General features: G+C 33.0%; 1 long non-coding RNA gene across 2 annotated transcripts in view; it reads left to right on the top strand.

Moving 5' to 3' along the window:
* Positions 1 to 18950, top strand: part of LOC114897274 — a 72769-nt gene extending 53819 nt beyond the window's left edge. For both annotated transcript variants that reach the window (XR_003794041.1, XR_003794042.1), the window contains 5 exons: positions 3527 to 3572; positions 4902 to 5033; positions 11995 to 12181; positions 18134 to 18312; positions 18808 to 18950. This is a non-coding gene — a long non-coding RNA (uncharacterized LOC114897274). The remainder of the gene's footprint in view (positions 1 to 3526; positions 3573 to 4901; positions 5034 to 11994; positions 12182 to 18133; positions 18313 to 18807) is intronic.
* Positions 18951 to 19428: the final 478 nt, after the last annotated feature.

The raw sequence follows: 19428 nt of genomic DNA on the forward strand, positions 1-19428 counted from the left end.
TAAGAGCCATTTGAACACATTTTTTCCAAAATATTTGTACATGTCTTTTTTTCATTTTTTTTTCAGATGTTTGGTCTTCTGCAATGTTCAAGTTCTTTATAACTTAAGGAGATTAGTCTTTTATCTTTTATATATAATACAAATATTTTCTTCTAACTTGTCATTTGTCTTTTGATTTTGTCATTTGCCTTTTGGTTTTGGTCTTTTGGTTGTCATTGTATATGTAACCAAATAAATGTGTTTTTCTTTTAGTACAACTGGATTTTAAGTCACAATTAGAAAGGTTTTTCCCTGCTTTCTGGTATACTTTTCTAAAAATTTACATCTAGATCTCTGATCCCTTTGGAACTTTGTGGTTGAGTGATTTGGATTATGGGTGCCTGTTTATATTTCCCCAAATTTCTGTCCAGTTGTCTCAACACCTTTTCTTAGTGTTTTCTCCCTCTCATTAATGTGAGCTGTGACCTTCCTCATATTACTAAAATTTTATTATATATTGGAATCTATTTTTGAACTTTTTTCAAGTATTTTCCACTAGTCCACCTATTCATGTGTCAGTTACATCCTACTTTGATTCCTGAGGCTTTGAAGTATGTTTTATTATCTTATAGGCCTAGTTTCCTCTCACTGATATCCTATTTAGAGCCTGCCTAGGTTTGGTTGAATGTTTGTTCCATATTTATTTTAATATAATTCATATCTCCAAAAGTAATTATTTTATTGGATTTTTATATTAACTTGGGGATAATGGAATTTTTATAATGTTCTGTCATCATATCTAAGAACATGAGATGTTATTTAAGTGTACTTTTGTGGGATTTCTTTTTTTAGTGTTTTCAAAGGTTTCCTGTTGTAGGATTCTCAAATACCTTATCAAGTTTATTCACAAGTATTTAATCTTTATTTTTTTTATAATGGAGTTCTCTTTTCCATTACATCTTCTAACTGACCATTATTTGTACATATGAAAGCTACTGACTTCTACATGTTAATTTTAGATCCTTTTAAGTACTTGGATCCTTTAACACTGTTTTACCATTGTGTTAGTTTTGTCATTGATTTTCCGAGATTATCTAGGTAAACTGTCAAATCACCTACATGTGAAAATAATTTTCATTCAATTTTTATGCCTCTAATTGTTTTCTCTTTTCTGATTACATTGGGTAATGTATTCAATAAAATATTAAATTACCATGGAATTAGTGGGACATTTTTATAATGACTATGAATGATAGCCTTTATTTAGTAAAGTATTCCTTAATTTAGTAAAATTTGGGGCTGAGGGCTGTGTGTGTGTACAATCTTACTATATTATTATTTTTTAATCAAAAAATGTTTATTTTTTTATCAAAAGCCTTTGCAGCACAAGTACCAATAGAGACATTTCCCACCTTTTACTTCCTTTTTTAACATAATCTTTCACTTTCAAATGTTTTAAGACTCACATAAAGTTGTAAAAAGAATACAGAGAGTTTCTGTATGTACTTCACTCCTTTCCACAATGATAGTATCTTACATAACCATGGTACACTGTCAAAACCAAGGAATTGACATCAATAAATTATTAGTAACTCACATACAGGTGGTATTTTTACTTCACCAGCTTACACATGCACTCTTTTTTTGGAGGGAGTTGTATGTTTTATAAAAAAATATTGCATATATAAATTTGATCAAATTATTGCATGTATAAATGTCAAATCATCACATTTGGCGTACAGAATTGTTCCATCATCACATAGAAACTTCCTCTGTTACCCCTTGATAGTTACATCTTCCCTTTAATTTTATCCCCTGCAACAGTTGTTCTCATTAATATAATGTTATTCTATTGGGTTGGCCAAAAATGTTCGTTCAGATTTTTCCATAACATCTTATGGAAAAACCTGAACGATCGTTTTTGGCCAACCCAGTGTAAGTGGAATCATATGAAATGTAATCCTTTGAGATTGGCTTTTATTTTTTTCACTCAGTATGTTCCCTTGTGATATATTCAAGTGTTTGCATGTCTCAACAGTCATTGTTTTTTATTGTTGAATAGCGTTCATGATATTAATATATTAATGTTTAATCATTAATCTGTTGATGGACATTTGGGTTGTTTGGGGCTAATACAAATAAAGCTACGATGCACATTCATGTATAGATTTTTTGTGAAAATAAGTTTTTATTTTTCTAGGATAAACATCCAGCACTATGTTTGCTGGATCATCAGCAAGTATGAAACTTTACGAAACTTCCACACTGTTATCCAGAGTGGCTGTAACATTTTATACCCCCCAGCAATATATGACATCTGTATAGTTGCTCCATATCCTCAGTAGTACGTTGTGTAGTCAGGGATTTGTTTTAATTTTAGCCATTCAAATAGATGTATAGTTATATTTCGTCTAAAATTTTACTTGCATTTCCTTAATGGTTAATGATGTTAAACATTTTTTTCATGTCTGTATTTGCCATCCACATGTCCTCTAGGTGTAGTGTCTTTCTTACTATTGAATTTAGGGAGTTCTTTGTATATTCTGGATACAAGTCTTTTGTCTTGAAAATATGAGATTTGCAGTTATTTTCTCTCAGCCTGTGGCTTGTCTTTTCATTCTCTTAATAGGGTCCTTTGCAGAGCAAAAGCTTTAAATGCTGGTAATGTACAATCTATTTTTACTTTTTTCCTTTATGGATCATGCCTTTTTAGTCATGTCTAAGAACTCTCTGCTTACTATATAAGTCATAAAGATTTTCACCTGTTTTCTAAAAGTCTTATATTTTTATATTTTAAATTTCAATCTATGATTTATTTTGAGTTAATTTTTGTGTAATGAAAGAAGTCAAGGTCAAGATTTATTCTTTTTCACTTGAATACACAATTTCCCCAAAACAATTTGTTGAAAAGACTATCCTTCCAGTGTATATTGACTAAGGATAACGATATTCTAGTACTATTATCAAAATCAGGAACTATAACACTGATATAATGCCAATAGACAACATATACATCTTATTCCAGTTATGCCATTTACCTTAAAAATGTCTTCATAATAAAAGAAGATGAAGAAAAAAAATGTAAAGATAAAGAAGAAAAAGGAAAAGAAAGAGAAAGAGGAGGAGGATACTAATAGGAGGAAAAATGAGAAACAGGAAAAGTAATGAAGAGGAAAAAGAAATTAAAAAAAAAATTCTGGTCCAAAAATCATACATTGTATGTTTCCTTAGTTTCTTTATGCTTCCTTAGTTTCTTTAACCTGGAATATTTCCTGTACCTTTCTTTGTTTTTCTTAATGTGGACGTATTTGAAGAGTATCAGCCAATGTTTTGTATGCTGTTCCTCAGGTTTGTTCAGTGCTTCCTCATGGTTATATACCTACATTTTTAGCCAAAATACCACAAATGTGATATTTTTCTTTCTCTTTCTCTTATTCTTATAAGAAGGATGTTTTGGCTGATTATTGGTAATGTTAAGGCACATGATGTTTTGGCTGATTATTGGTAATGTTAACTTTATTCATTTGTTTAAATTTGTTTCTTCCAGGTTGTTCTGCAAAGAAGAAGGCACATGATGTTTTGGCTGATTATTGGTAATGTTAACTTTATTCATTTGTTTAAATTTGTTTCTTCCAGGTTGTTCTGCAAAGCAAAGTATTTTCACCTATTATTAATTGACAAATTTCGCGAGAAGATGTATTGTGACTATATATATCTTATACCTCATCAAATTTTCACTCTCTAATTTAGCATTCATAAGTTTTTAATATGTGAATTAAGCACATTTATATTTTCTATTTAGTTGGTATTTTTATCCATAATTCTGTCTTATTATCTTTTGTATTTTTACTGTTTATTATGTTTTATTTCCTGTATGGTTTTCCTTACATTTTGGTTTAAAAAATTATTTTGGTATTTTCAGAGGTTTGTGTTTCTGTTTAGGTAGTTAGCATTGTAATACATTTTATAGTGACATTAGTACCATTTGGTATCTATCATTTGATTGAATAGCTTTAAATGATACCCTTTCATGTCAACCTGTTGTGAATATTTTTTAAATGCTTATTTTTTTTCCTGTTCTTTGAACCCATTTATTTGGTTATATTATTTCTTCTTGTCCAAGGCATATAAGATTTACAACCTATCCTGCCACCTTTTATATCATCTTATTATGCTTCTATACACATTGGGCTGAATTTTCCCCTGTCATCTTGGATGTTGTATGATGTGCTTTTTCTAGTAGAAGACTTAAGCACAGTGTGTGAGTACAATGCTCCCTGAGTTCTTGCATATTTAAATTGTTTTACTACAAGCTGTATTCTTAAATGATGTTGAGATGGATATATATTGGCTTTCCTCAAGACAAATTTTTTGTTGGGTTTAAAAATAGGATACACGTTAACATTTTGAGTTTTTATTAGACTGGACCATTGATGTCAAAGACTTGGACCTCTGCATGTCTGATACTTGGAGCTTTCTAGATAACAAAGTTAAAGAGAAATTTTATTTAGAAAGAGAAAAAGATATACCCATTTTAAAGAGATACTTTTATATAGAATGTAAAAGTTCTCAGGAACCAGAAATTATTATCATATAATATTAGTGGAAAAGTGTGTTTTTTAAGTCAGTTTCCAGTGTTTTTATTTCTGTATAGTGTTAGAAAAGTTGCAGGTTAACATTTCACCTCTTGGAAGGGATTTAAGCTCAGCTGAAGCAGAGAAAATAGAAGATGAGAAATGTGAGGGTGGTCTGGCTCATCCCCAGGCCCTAGCATAGCCTCTAATCATTCAGTAATCTAACTTGGATTTTCCTCCAGCAGCAGGGCTGGAATCCAAGGATTGGCTGAACCACCAATCCTCTTAAGGCTTGGGCTCCATAGTTCCAGAATATCAGTTCTGTTGCTTTTTCTTTATCCAAACCAGGCAAGGTTCAAGAGGAAGAGAAATAAAGTCCACTTCCTAATGTAACGAATGACACTGGCTTACAGCAATGAAGTAGCAGCCACTTTTGAAGACTGTTATTCAGATATTTTTTCATTACCTGGAAGATTGACTGTAAGTTTCTTGAAGGATGAGACCTGGCTTTATAGTTCTTTATATTCCCCACAGTGCCTCACATAATATTAATAAATAATATTTGATTTCTGCTTGGTTTCTAAAAGTGTTTAATTAAATTTTTTGTCTGAATTTCATGATGAATTCTAACAATAACTAGAGTATTCCAATAGATGACACATAATTTACTGATATATCTAACCTAATATTTTACTATAGATACTGTAGCTTCCACATGGAGAGATATATGTCATTAGAAAGACCATGCCAACAACACTGGATTTATTTTACTGCTGTTATAATAAGAGTTTTTAGTTAAGGTGAAGATACTGGAATTTCTTTTTTGCACAATATCCAAATTGCATTTTACATGAAAATTTTAAAAGAAAAGAGGAATCAAAAAGGTCAGACAGTATATTACTTGCTCTAATATCCATTTAAATTCAAACATCAGAGAAAGGTACAGTCAGTGAAAGTTATACCTGTGGTTAAAGATAAGGTCACTTCCATTTTTAAAATAATGTCTACTAAGTAATGTTCTATGATAATAATTTTTGCATACCAAAATGTCCTCCTAAGAAATTTTACTTCTACTGATGCCATAATAATACAACTAATCAAAGTTAAGATTTGTTGAATCATGCAAACAATACTCAGTTGAATGCTGTTATAAGTTAAAGTATTAGTTCTTATTATTTCTGATAATCCCCTCACATTTGTTCTGCCCCAACAAATACCCCAGTTCTTAGACATAATTAATATTCAATAAAATTTAATAATATTTATTAACTATTAACAATATTTATGACATTTGATTTCTTAATTACAATTTGATAAACCAAAGCCAAATAAAATATTTTATTTAGTTGAATTAATTTTCTTAATCTTTTATGTAATGAATATTTAATCATGGTTCCTTTTTTTAAGGAACAAGAGCCAATTATGGCAAACAAACAAACAAACAAAAAAATATATATATATGTAAAACCATGTAACCAACATATTCTATAAATATCTGTAACATCAACAGCCTAGCAAGCTGAATTACATAGTAGAAAGTGCATTTAATTACAAGAAAGATAGAGGTTCAAGTTGTGATTTTTGATTCTGCATTTAACAGGTAAAAGAGAATAGATAATTTATCTTCTCTGAGTCTTTGTTTTCCCATTTTTCTGATAAGCACAATGTGTTGTTGGAAAGGTAAAATCAAATAACATATGTAGAAATAATATAAATTCAGATTTTTATTTTAGCTTCTTGGCAGATTATTATATTTTTTTCATCTTTATTACTACAGGATTTATAGTATGACCTTGTAAATAGCAGGTGGTCAGTAAGGGTTTGGCAATTGAATAAAAGAATGTAGCTTGAAGAAAACATGGTTTTTTAGTTATGGAGTGATGGTGCTTAACTCCATACAAATTACAGCATGACAACATCTGTAGAAGTTTTAGGAGACATTTTTAATGAGGATTCCTCCTCTTCCCACATGGGAGCACCTCAGTGCTGTCTCTAACAAGTTGTGTTTTGGCATGTCTCCTATACTCTCTTGAATTTCTTCATTTATTTTATTGGTTTATTAATACTGCACCTATCTAACTGTTGTGAGGGTCGAAATAAATACAAGCAAAAGCCTTTTGTAAAACGTGTATTAAAATTAACCAAGGAATTGATTTCAAGGGAGTGAAAGCTTTAGTCTAACTTCCTTTAGTAGATGAAAAGATTTACATGCAACAATTAAAACAATAGTAGTTGCCTAAGATTCAATTTTCCCTCTTTTTTGTAGTAATTAACCTATCATCTATTCAGAGAAAAAGATTTCAAATTGCATGCCCTTCTCATGAGATATAAAGATTCATAACTACAGTAATATGACAGAATATGCTTGGAATCTGGTTAGAAAGGCTCACTTCTTGCTTTGCTGTGGTAGCATGTATCTCTTAGAGGACTACTGACATTTTGTTTGCTTTTGTTATATTCAGTGTGTCAACTTCATTTCATCTTCAGTTAGCCAAATGTAGTATTACAAACTTCCTGTAAAAGCCAGGAAACAAACCAAATAGGTCATCCTTTCTTATAGCAAGTTTTTAAAAATATCTTACCCACTTAAAAGTTCTTCTGATAATATAATAGTGGCCATGCAGTGAAATGTTATTTTGCCAAATTGCCTCAGTGCATAGAACGAATGTACAGCCTTGTGTCTTCCTAAGTATAAGTGAGAGATGACCTCATTTAGTTGTTTTTTAAATTTATTTTTATTTTTGTTTATGTATTTTTGGCTGTGTTGGGTCTTCGTTGCTGCGTGTGGGCTTATTTTAGTTGTGGTGAGCAGGGACTACTCTTTGTTATGGTGCATGGGTTTCTCATTGCGGTGGCTTCTCTTGTTGCAGAGCACAGGCTCTAGGCACGCGGGGTTCAGTAGTTGTGGTGTGTGGGCTCAGTAGTCGTGGCTCACGGGCTCTAGAGCTCAGACTCAATAGTTGTGGTGCACGGGCTTAGTTGCTCCGCAGCATGTGGCATCTTCCCAGACCAGGGCTCGAACCAGTGTCCCCTGCATTGGCAGGAGATTTTTAACCATTGCACCACCAGAGAAGCCCCTCATTTAGTTTTAATAGCATACTTAGGTGATTATTTGATGGATGCATTTTATATTTTTTTATTACCTTCAGAGAGAGTCATTGACAATAGCAGGCACTTATGGCTGGAATGTATAAACAGGTGTGAATAACACGTGTATCAACCTAGTAGAAAATACAGTGCAACCCCACACAGTGTGTAGGGCAAAAACAAAACAAAAAAACACTTAAAGGTATTAGTTTTCAAACATAGTGGTGCTTTGCTATCGTATGCAAGCTATACTTTTTGCAAAATTGCATTTCCTAAATCTACATCATAAAGCAGATGGCCATAAAATCAGTTGCATTTCCTCAGAAACAAGGCTGTGTGTAGACGTTATGCTCTTATCAAAAATTTTTCTTGTAATAGCTATGAACTAACATATGTCATAAAATTAAAACACTACAACCTTGGAAATACAAAATTATTTGAATAGAAGGCACAGGGCCTCGTAATCATAGTATCTCAAAGCTACAGTTGTCCTAAAGATCAGAGTTCAGTTTCCTAATTTTAACATGAGGGAATTTGAACCCAGTTTAATTATTTGCCAAATATTAACTATATAATTAGTGATAAATGTAAGACTAGATTCTAAATCTCTGTACTCCCAGACTAATTATGGTCCAATTACTTTAGACCAAACTCCATTACAAAAATCTAACAATTGAAGTTATTTACAAGTGAGTTAGTTTGTCTGAACAGATATCATGTCTGGCAGCTGTTCTGTTAGCTCTTGCACCTGCAGAGCTCAGATATTTTTGAGGAATTTTATGTACAGCTAGATTATGAGAACCGTTTTGTAGAAAATAGATACTAGTTGCCAGATATAAACAAGATGCCTCAAAGAATGGAAATTTACCACTTTTATTCCAGATTCTGCTAGAAAGGAAAGTGAGGAATGTCCATTTCTCACTAGAGTGGATCTAACTAGGAATTTGCAAAACTGTCTGTTGTTTTTCAATTCACTCATTTATTCAACAGATATTTATGGAACACTCACAATTGGCAGGACTTGTTTTAATATTAGGGACGAAGAGTTTTTAAAAATTCATCACTATTTATTGACTGTTGCTGTGCTTTCAGAGTAAATAATGTGAGGAACGTATAGTAAGCCTACAAGATTGCTGCTTTTCAGTCTTCAGTGTGGAAGGTTTCTAGTTACTGTGCCTTTGTAACTGCATCTTACTATATAATCCTGTAACATTCAAAGAGAGAGATACAAAAGCAGGTTTTACTCTTCACAGTAGTAGGAAATAGTTCTTCAAATACGCTGGTCTTCATAAATTGGATCACTTTACCAAAGACCCTGAAGAGATATGGAGTTATATATATTCTCTGGTCTTTAGTCTCTCTGGAGATACTTCAGTTACTTCTTTCCATCAGGCTCCTGGAGTGGAAACTTCCTCAGGATTTGTTGGTCAGTTAAAGTCAGATTTAGATATCACCTTTTAAGGTTAAAAGGTTAATGTTAATACTAAAACTGGGCTGATTGGCTTCTCATGGTTAGGGATATCATGGGCCCAAAATTTGAACCTTTTAAGAGTACTAGAAGAGACAGAGTAGTGTACTAGAATTCAGAAGTCTCAAGTCTAGACTTACCATCTAGAAAATGGAAGAAAAAAAAAGATCTTGATCCAAGTCATCAAGTCATCGGATAGACTGTTATAACACTATGCAAATGTACATAGCATTATTATTTTTATTTTTGGCAAGATATATTATGTTACCTACTTGTTATTTCCAGATTTATATTAAATTCAGAGGGTTTCCTAATTTACTAAAATTTGAAAATGTAGCGGTAGTGTGTTTGAGCTGTGAGTTCAGATTATCCAGTAAAATATATACTGGGTAAGAATCTCCCTCACGGTAAAAGGGAGTATGTGAGTTGACTTCCAGTTACAGATGTGTTAAGAGGGATTTATTTTAAGAATGAAGGTATGGCAAGTGTAATTTATGGTAAAATGTTTTCAGATATCTCTGCAAACTCAATTTCTTCATGTGAAAAATGGAGATAATGAGTTGTGAGGACACAAATAAAAGGCATATATTTCTAGAAGCACTTGTCACAATTCCCACAACAGATTAGCACTTAATACATCGTGGTTATTTTCCATCCTTTCTGTCTTCAAAGCCTGTATGTGATTATCTGGTTGTACGCATAAACAGAGATCCATTGTTTGCTATCTTCTTTCAGAAGACATCGGTAGAGTACATGATTTTTTTTTTAATCAAGTAAGCTCACATAAAGGACCTTATTCCCAAGTCTTACAGTGGTTGTGCATTCACGTAGGGAAGTATCAATCATCAAAATGGTCAGATAAAGAAAATTTTACATGGATCAATCTATGGGGGATTTCCCAAGTGACCAGAAAATACCTGATTGCTCTGAGACTTATGCAGAGCTGGAGGTGAAAAGAAGTTTATATTTCTAATCTGGATTCTAGGAAAGTCCTTCCAATGTGGAAGTCACATAACTAATCCAGGTAATGCAGCCTGGCTCTTAAAAAAGAAAGCTTTTTTGAGCTTTGGTCAAACAGAGATGAAAGGGTCAATTTAATGTTCAGAAACTTGAAAAGATAATGTGAGAAAGCTCTAGCCTCAAATTTTTAATTAGTTTAGAGTTTATGCAGCAAATTATGGTATCTAAGGATATGGTAGGTGAAGCCAGAATTCTGGGAACCATTTCCCACCTCTAAAATTTTTGTGCAGTATTGCTTTCCTATTTCTGTTTCCTACCTATAAAATGGAGATAGTAAGAGTACCTATTTCATGGAACAAGGATTCAACGTGCTAATGCATATAAAATTCTTAGAACAACACCTCAATACAGATTAGCCATTTCAATTATTTTCCTATTCTGTTTTATTATTTTTATGCAACTCTTTTGTGAATAATTGAAATCTAGAAATGGAGGTGCTTGTATTGCTCTTGAAAGTAGTACAGTTTGGGGTGATTGAGAATATAGTTACATAAACTTACCTATATTTTAGCCAATTGAGATTAAGGAATAATAAAAATCTTTTTAATGAGTAATAAAGTTTTTCTAATCAGAATCTATAGTGATGGAGAATTACCAAAAAATGTCATTTACTAAAAAGTGGGAATGTCTGCCTATCACCATTGTAATACTTTACTACAGAAAATAGCCAAATATATATAGGTAAAAATAAGCATTAAGACAAGAAAAATGAGATTAGTAAGTATTTTTTAAAATGTAAGATAATAGGATCATCATTATTTGAAGATTATAGAATTTTCTTCAAGAAAATCCAAAAGGATCAGATAAAATACAATTAAAAACATTGTAGAGTCAATAAAAAAGTTAGTTATAAAGCTAACCAAGTGCAAAGCAAATGTAAAAGTATCAAATCTATTTTAAATAACTAATTAAACACAATCTTTTTTTAAAATTCATGGTATTGTTAGAATATTTGAAAATTTTATCCTCATGTCCAACCTAAAAGTGCAATTTCATAACAATATCCAAGAAAATTATGAATAATTGATGACAAAAAATTGCATAGTTATTTTATATAACATGAGTATATTCTATAAATTGTGGCAATCAAACTTTTAATCAAACAAATAAACAAATAGATTAGTAATAAACAATGAGTGGCCAAGAAATAGAATCATGAAAAAGTGGCTCTTCTAATGTGTGGAAATTAAAAATTACATTGATGTACATTGATTATCTTTCAGAATAAACCATTAGTTGTCCAATTTACATTATACACATAAAAACAAAAATTAACCTACATTTGCTGTAACTTCCATTTGGATTAGAGAGCAAAAGTTTAAAGAAATTATTTTTAAATAACCAAATATGGAAGAATAGCTTTATAGAATTTTGGAGAAGAAATTTTGTAAGCAACACAATAAATCAACTAGAAAGTGAAAGACTGACAAATCTGACCATATATAAACTAAAATTTCTGAAAAAAATTTCATGAAGAGAAATAAGAATAAACAAAAAAATAAAATAAACAGCAGACTGGGGATAAACAGAAGCAGCCAAATAAAAAGATGGTCAACCTTTACATAAAAAATATGAAAAAAAACACCAATATTAATGCAAATTAAAAGCATTTTTAAATTGCAATTTGGCAATATCTAGCAATATTTGAAAGTTTCAGCAAGAAACTGAAGAAAACGGACTCACATATATAATTGCCGTATTTTTATAAAAGTTAAAAATTAAATGTAACTTTGAATAAATGATGCATAAATACTATAGCAGACACTATATAAGATACAAAGTAGGTTCTGTGTGAGATTTACTAAAATTATAATAATAATTACCATTATTGATATCTGTGTTGAGTAGTCTTCATTTCTCCTCCAGATCCACTCATCATCACCCATTTCCAGTCTGCTCTGGACCTGGGAGGCTAAGGTGGTAGGACTACAACCACAGACCTCATCTTGGAACTTTGCTTCTCTTTGGGTCTTGCCAGGAAATGATCAAAGGCAAATTAAAATAGTGTTGGGATGTTTATTACGTTGACTCCTTCCTTTCCAAGTCACTGGAGGTAAGATGCTTCTCTCTAATAAGAGGCACAGTTTCAATCAGACACCGCCTCTGGTTTCCAGTAACCATTCCTATTCCTCTTTTTTTGGGCTTAGGGGTCTTAACAGTTCCCTGCTACTGTGAGCCACTAGGTTCTGCACTATGCCTTGTTTGTTTTCTTAAGCCCCATTCATACCTTTGTAAATAGTCCCCATATTTAACTCTGTTTTCAAAGTACCCAGTTGGAGTGAACAATCATTTATTACCAATGCCCTTTCTGACAGTATCCGTAACAGCATTTTTTTATTTCAGGCCTCCATCTTCTTAAGTACAGCTCTTTGCTCAGAGAAGGCAACCCTTTTCCTCAATCCTAATTACTCTGTGCTAAACATGTTAATCCTATTCAGTGTGACAGCAATTGGTTTAGGAGTGGTTAATGGGGTATGAAGGGAGGTCTAATGAGGACTTCTAGTAAAAACTCTCATGAACTTTAAACAAAGAAGATACACATGAGGGGTCAGTTTTCTGGGGAACATTGTCAGGTCTGTCTGGATGTGTGTGTGATAGGTGTGATGCTGGAGCTGACTTGGGTGCTAATACCATCATGCGTCATGCTAACATGGCATAGCTGGCAGATGAAAAGAACCTGGGCCTTTAAGGATGTGAGTGAGCTGACAAATCTGTCAGCGTTAGGGTTGCTCTCACTTGTGTACCCTATTCTAGGGCATAATAAATTTTCTTCTCATTATGTAATCCATTTTGAGTTGGTTCTCTCTTACATGTAGCTGAAGGTAAAAGTAGGAAGGAACATTTAGAAGTTGCACTTCTCTTTTGTTTAAATTTTAAAAATTAATATTCATATATCATTTATATACCTGTAAGCAACAACAAACTTGAAAAAAAAAGAGGTGAGAGCAACTACACTCTAGAAACCAAAACTATTGGAAAGTTCAGTAGATCATGAAATGCTTAGCAATGGGAAATATGTATCCTTGTGCCACTAAATCCTTGGACTTATGATATTGATCTTGCTGTATGGGATGTTTAATAAGTATGTGCTAAATGTAGGAACAGACGTTAAAATGACATATTTGAAGCTTCTAATCAGGGAGTTAGGATATATTATTTTGTAGACACTTTGATAGCAACTGTAACACCAGCTAGTTCGAGAATGAGGGCATACCCCTCCCCATGCCCCTCAGTGCTAGTACAGAGGAAGGGAACACGTGTCTTTTTCCCAACCTCATGAGATTCACGTAGAATTAAGGTTAACTCTGTTGAGAGATGAAGATGGACACCTGACCTTATGCCATTTGGTCACACTTAATATAGATTTGCAGAAGCCTGCATGTATCATGAAACAGTTTCTCCAACTAAGAACTCCTGTAGTAAAAGGAAAAACCTCCTAAATCCCTAGAGATGTGCAGGTAGATTGGGCTTTAGCAGTATTAACAGACTTTTCTAGCTCTGTTTCAAGTAAACACAAAATATACTAAAAACATTAGTTATATAAGGAGCCCCTATTTATGAAAATATTGGTATACTTAAAAATATAACCCCACAATAAATTTAAACCATAGAAAACAAACCTACTAATCACCAAAAACATTAAACACATTATTTACTGTGTTTTTGTTTGCCCTCTTAGAATTTAGAAAGAATTTCAGGGATATTTTCAAAATCTATTATTAAAAAAGAAAAACCCAGAGGATTCCATTATTATACACAATTGGAGATATTCAAAGTCATTCTTCTGAAAACTTATTTGAATAACAATCATTGTAGCAATCTAAATGTTTAAAGGCAATGCTAGAGATTATAATTGCAGTGGATTCGAGAAAGCAGTTATCTCTTACCATGTGTACCTCCTCTTGATCATGGCCTTTTCCATCCCTCTCTCTACTGTCTCCTCCCTAGTTTAAAGGCATAATGGAAAGGGATTAGTGGTTTGTGTATCCTGAAAGACCACAAGCATGACCAGGACTGTGGAATAAAGGCAGGAGGGAGCAGTCTTCAGCCCTTGCTCTGGTCAAAGGTGGGGGAAGGATGGATCACGAGCTAACTGGTCTCAGGACTTTCACACTACCTGTTGGAGCCCTTTTCTTGATCTTTGCTACGGGGTCGCTGACTATGTGGGGCTGTGCTATAGAAAGCAAGATGCAGTAAGAAAAAGCCAGAAAAGTGAAGAATGGCTGTTAATTAGATAGTGGTGAATGAACTGAGCAGCGAAATCATGGGACTGCCATACCTTGAGGACAAATTTGGCAGATGTGATAGCTTGCACATGAGCAACAGCAAAGGATGTCTGCAAAGGATGGTTTTTTAAAGGTCGAGACTTTATTCTTGCTTCAGAGTTCCTTACATAGCAAAGAGGTTTATCATTCACCTATCACTGTCACAAGAATAACAAGGGCTTTGAGATTTTCTACTGAATTTTACAGATGTTTGCAAAGCATTTACGTGGCTCTTAAAGGTAAATGTGTTCAACCAGACTTACATAAACACTATTAGGAGGAATACAGCTTCTCAACCATTTTTCTCTTTTCAATGTCTGTGTGTTTGTAAATATTACTTCTGAAATATAAATGGAACTTCCTTGTTCTCTCACTATGGCACAGACTCAACTCTAATATTAAAACAAAAATAGACTTATCGTGCAATACGTTTGAGGTCCCTTTTTTTGAGATCGTATAATAAAGAATCTTTTGTGTGCTAAAAATTTGACATGGAAGCCTGAGAAGTATAAGGAACAACACAAACCCATTTAATGTATGCAATCCCCAGGCATTTTTAATAGGATTTTTAGGCATAACATTTTACATAATCACACAGAAACAGTAGTGTTTCAATTCTAGTCTTTTATCATCAGCAGGAAACTAGAAAATAGTGCTTCCTATGCTAAAGAAAAATTTGCTGGTGATTATACTTTTTATAGTTGAGCTCCTTATAGATGATTTTCTCCACTTGTAAAGAAAGTGGTAGAAACCATCTCATATTTTAACAGAAAACCTAGAAGGAAATAGATACATTTGCATTGTATTGGTTCCAGAAAGATACTCCTCAATCTTTAGAGATTTTGTTTACAAAGACAGTTTCTATATACTTGGCAGTAATTTCAGTGGCTCTGTAGTTTACAAGCCTTCAAAAAATCTGAGCTTGATAATGTTCCATGCCTACAACGATGTAACTGCTCTAGGGAAAACCTTTCCCTTCTCCCTGCTCCTAATTTAAATGAATGGCCAACTTTTAAATGGATGAAACTCTAATTATATCGCAAAGTTTAATGCTAAGAGGAATAAGATTTTGCTAATGAAGTCCGGGTGTCCACAAAGAGCAGTGAATTGCTTTCTTGGAAAATTCAGACATCCAAGAATTTCTAAACATCCTGCAGAAAATAGAGACTGAGAATCTATAAAACCTAATTTAGTTCTGTGCCTTGCAAATGTAGAAAAATTATATTATTTGAAAATCCTGTCTTCAACTGGAATGGAATCCAGACTAAATTTGGGAATTATGATTGATATTAGAAATTTTAAATTCCTTTAATTAAGGAAGGGCGGTTGTAACAGAAATGCACATGTAAATTATTTTAGCAAGGATTCACTCAGAGTTTTATGGTAATTATAATAAGAGCAGTATTAACCATTATTATAAAATACTGAAGGCTTATTATGCTCCATATACTGTAAGGGATATTTTATATACATCTCATTTATATACAAACCAGTTTTATGAAGTAAGTACTTTTATTCTCAAATTACACATAAAGTGACAATTCTAAAGTCACACGAAGCTAGTAAGTGGTAGAGTTGAAATTCAAATACTAGTCCTTCTGATTCCATAGACTCTGCTCTTGGCAGTTTTGATTGTATAATGCTGCATGATACACTGCCACAAACATAGTGGTGTAAAACAACAATAATCACCTATTAACATTACTGTTCATGGTTCTGGGGGTTGACCAGGCAAAATTAAGTGGTTCTCTGTGGGTCTCTCGTATGACTTCACTCAGACAGTGGCTAAGGCAGGTATTATCACAAAAGGTTTCTCAGAGGCCCAGCTGTTGTCTAGAGCATGGACAACATGTTTAATCATGATTTCTTCCTGTAACCTGGGCTTTCTCAGAGCATGGCAGCAGAGTTCCAAAGGTGAGTATCTCAAAAATAAAGCCTGATGGAAGCTTGATTGTCTGTCTCAACTCACACAGCATCATTTCTGCAGCATTCTATATATTAGAAGTCACTCATTAAGGCCAGCATATTTTCAAATGGAGAATAAAGATGCTCCATTTCTTAATAGGAGCAGTATCAAAGAATTTGTTAACATGGTTTTATTAATATTTTTTTAATTGTGGTAAACATATCTAACATAAAATTTGCCATCTTAGGCATATTAAGTGTACAATGCAGGGGCATTAACTACATTCACATTTTGTGTAACCATCACCACCATCCATCTCCAGAACTCTTTTCATCATGCAAAATGGAAATTCTTTGACATTAAAAATAACCCTTTATTCCCCTTTCCCCCCAGCTCCTAGAAACCACATTGTACTTCCTGTCTCTATGAATTTGACTACTCTAGGTACATTATGTACGTTTGGCTATTGCAAATAATGCCACTACAAATGTGAATGTATAAATATCTCTTCAAGGAGTGGAATTGCTAGATCATATGTTAATTATCTATTTTTTGAGAAACTGCCGTACTGTTTTCCTAAGCAGCTGTCCAATTTTACATTTGTACCAAGAGTGCACAAGTGTTCCGATTTCTCCACATCCTCACCAACATTTGCTATCTCTGTTTTATTTATCATCCTAATGGATGTGAGGTAGTATCTCATTGCAGTTTTTTTTTGCATTTTCTTAACAATTAGTGATTTTGAGAATCTTTTGATTACTATAGCTTTGTAATAAGTTTTGAAATCAGGAAGGAAGTGTGAATCCTCCAGCTTTGTTCTTTTTCAAGATTGTTTTGGCTATTTGGTATCCTTTGAAATTCTATACGAATTTTAGGATTTTTTTTAAAACTGCAAGAAATGTCATTGGAGTTTTGATAGGTGTTGCATTGAGTTTGTAGATTCAATTGGAATGTTCTATTTTTGCAATGTAAATGGAATTGTTTTCTTCCTTTTCAGATTGTTCATTTGTTAATGTATGGAAACAAGTGATTTTAGTGTGTTGATTTTGTGTCCTGCAACTGCTGAATTCATTAGTTAGTTCTAACAGGTTTTTGGTGGAATCATTAGGATTTTCCACATATAAAATCATGTTGTCTGTAAACAGGGTTAATTTTACTTTTTCCTTTCCAATTTGGATGCCTGTTATTTCATTTTCTTGCCTGATTGTTCTGGCTAGGACTTGCAGTACTATGTTGAATAGAAGTAGTGAAAGTTAGCATCCTGTCTTGCTCTTAATCTTAGAGGAAAACTTTCAGTCTTTCACCATTAAGTATGATGTTAGCTGTTGTGAACATCTTTTAAATTACCATAGTAATTTTTAATAATTTTGTTTAATGTCATTTTCATAATCAGAATTTTATTGTATTAATATTTGAGTCATAAGGCATCACTAAGTATAACTTTTGTCCAGTTATGCAAGAATGAAAAGATAAAGAAAGAAAACAGTCAAAGCAATCCAGAGCTAATGACAAAAATGCTAGCCAGTTTATCAAGAATGGAAATATGAAACTAAAATTAACATTATTATCAATATATCGAAGACATGTTGGCTTATTTGGAATTATTTTTAATTCTCCAAAGATTAATGCTACTACCTTTATAAAATGAAGGAAATTAGCAGGTTAAGTTTATTAACCTTTAACATTTAAAATATAATTTAAGTATGTCAATGGTATCATTTCAAATAAGTGAAGAAAGGATAAATTAATAAATACTGTTGGGAAAATTAGATACTTACTTGAAGAAAACATTGATTTTAAACTTTAACTGACACTGTCCCCAAATCCATTTCAGAAGGACTAAGGAATTAAGCAGGAACAATGAAGCCATTAAAGTACAAAAAGAATATAAGAAGACAGTTTTTATACTATTGGGGTGCAGAAGACCTTTCAAAGAATGACATAATAGCAAAGACTGACATACATGACAAGATAAAAGTTAAAGCTTCTGAATGGAAATGACAGAGTTTAAAGGTAAAATGGGGGAAATTGTTACATATATATGACAAAGAGTTATTAAGAAGTGGATAAAGTAGATAAGGAAACTCTACCAAAAATGTTCAAAAGATTCCACAAACATTTCCCCACAAAATTCAGAAATAATATAAGCAGACACTCCAGAAAAAAAGAAAAACAACAAACGACCAAAGAACATTTTAAATTGTTTGAACGAGCTACAAATCAAAGGATAACAGTATTTACTTCCGTGCTGGAGTGGCTGGGTAATATCTCGTATCTGAAGTGTGCTAGTTATTTGCCTATTTGCTCTTAAATCCATTCCTTTTCTTTCTTCTCTTCATTCTTCATTGTAAGGGTACTGACTCTAAGATACCCATGTCAGTTGCCTTCCAGATGAATTTGTCAAAGGAATGAATGGGTAGGAGACTCAGGTTATTTCTTCCCCCTGTCTCTCCTTACGGCAGTAACTTCACTGAGTGACACTGCCTCCTTATCTCTACATAATTCCAGGTGATAATTCCAGCTTCCTAATTCTGGTAACATCTCTTGCACCCATCATGTCTCCACCATGTCATACCCAATGGACAACATGGCAGCAACAGTACAACTGGTTGCAGAAAATCAGGGGGTACATTGTGTGAAGAAAATTTAAAAGCCAGATTGAAACCAACTAAAGGTCAGTCTGTTTTTTATATAACCATGTGCTAGCAATTCTAAACAATGTCGGTGACATTAAAGAAACATTCCTCCCACCAAGGCCATCATTCCGAATGTATTCCTCCCGCCACTCCACACTTGGTATGCTATCAGTCCCATCTGGGGAATGATAGCAGTGACTTTTGCTGTTACTAATCTCAAGATTACCTAACCATCCCATTTGGTTTCTGAATTCTTCCGTTATCTGTCACAAATTTCCTGTTTCAAATTTAGAGTTTTTGGTTTTCCTGTTTGAACCCTGACAAATACAATCAAGTATGTGTAGAATCTGGCACTCTCATTCATGGTGTGTGTTAGTGAAATAAATATAAACTCTGAGATAGAAATTTAGTCATATTTCTCCAATTTTAAATGGGCACTTATTGTGGAGTGAGAGTAAGAAGTGGAGGGGATTATGTTTTCTAGTTTAAATTT

This window comes from Monodon monoceros, unplaced genomic scaffold, assembly GCF_005190385.1.
Source record: "Monodon monoceros isolate NGI ecotype Baffin Bay Population unplaced genomic scaffold, NGI_Narwhal_1 Super_Scaffold_16, whole genome shotgun sequence".
Classification (NCBI taxonomy): Eukaryota; Metazoa; Chordata; class Mammalia; order Artiodactyla; family Monodontidae; genus Monodon; species Monodon monoceros.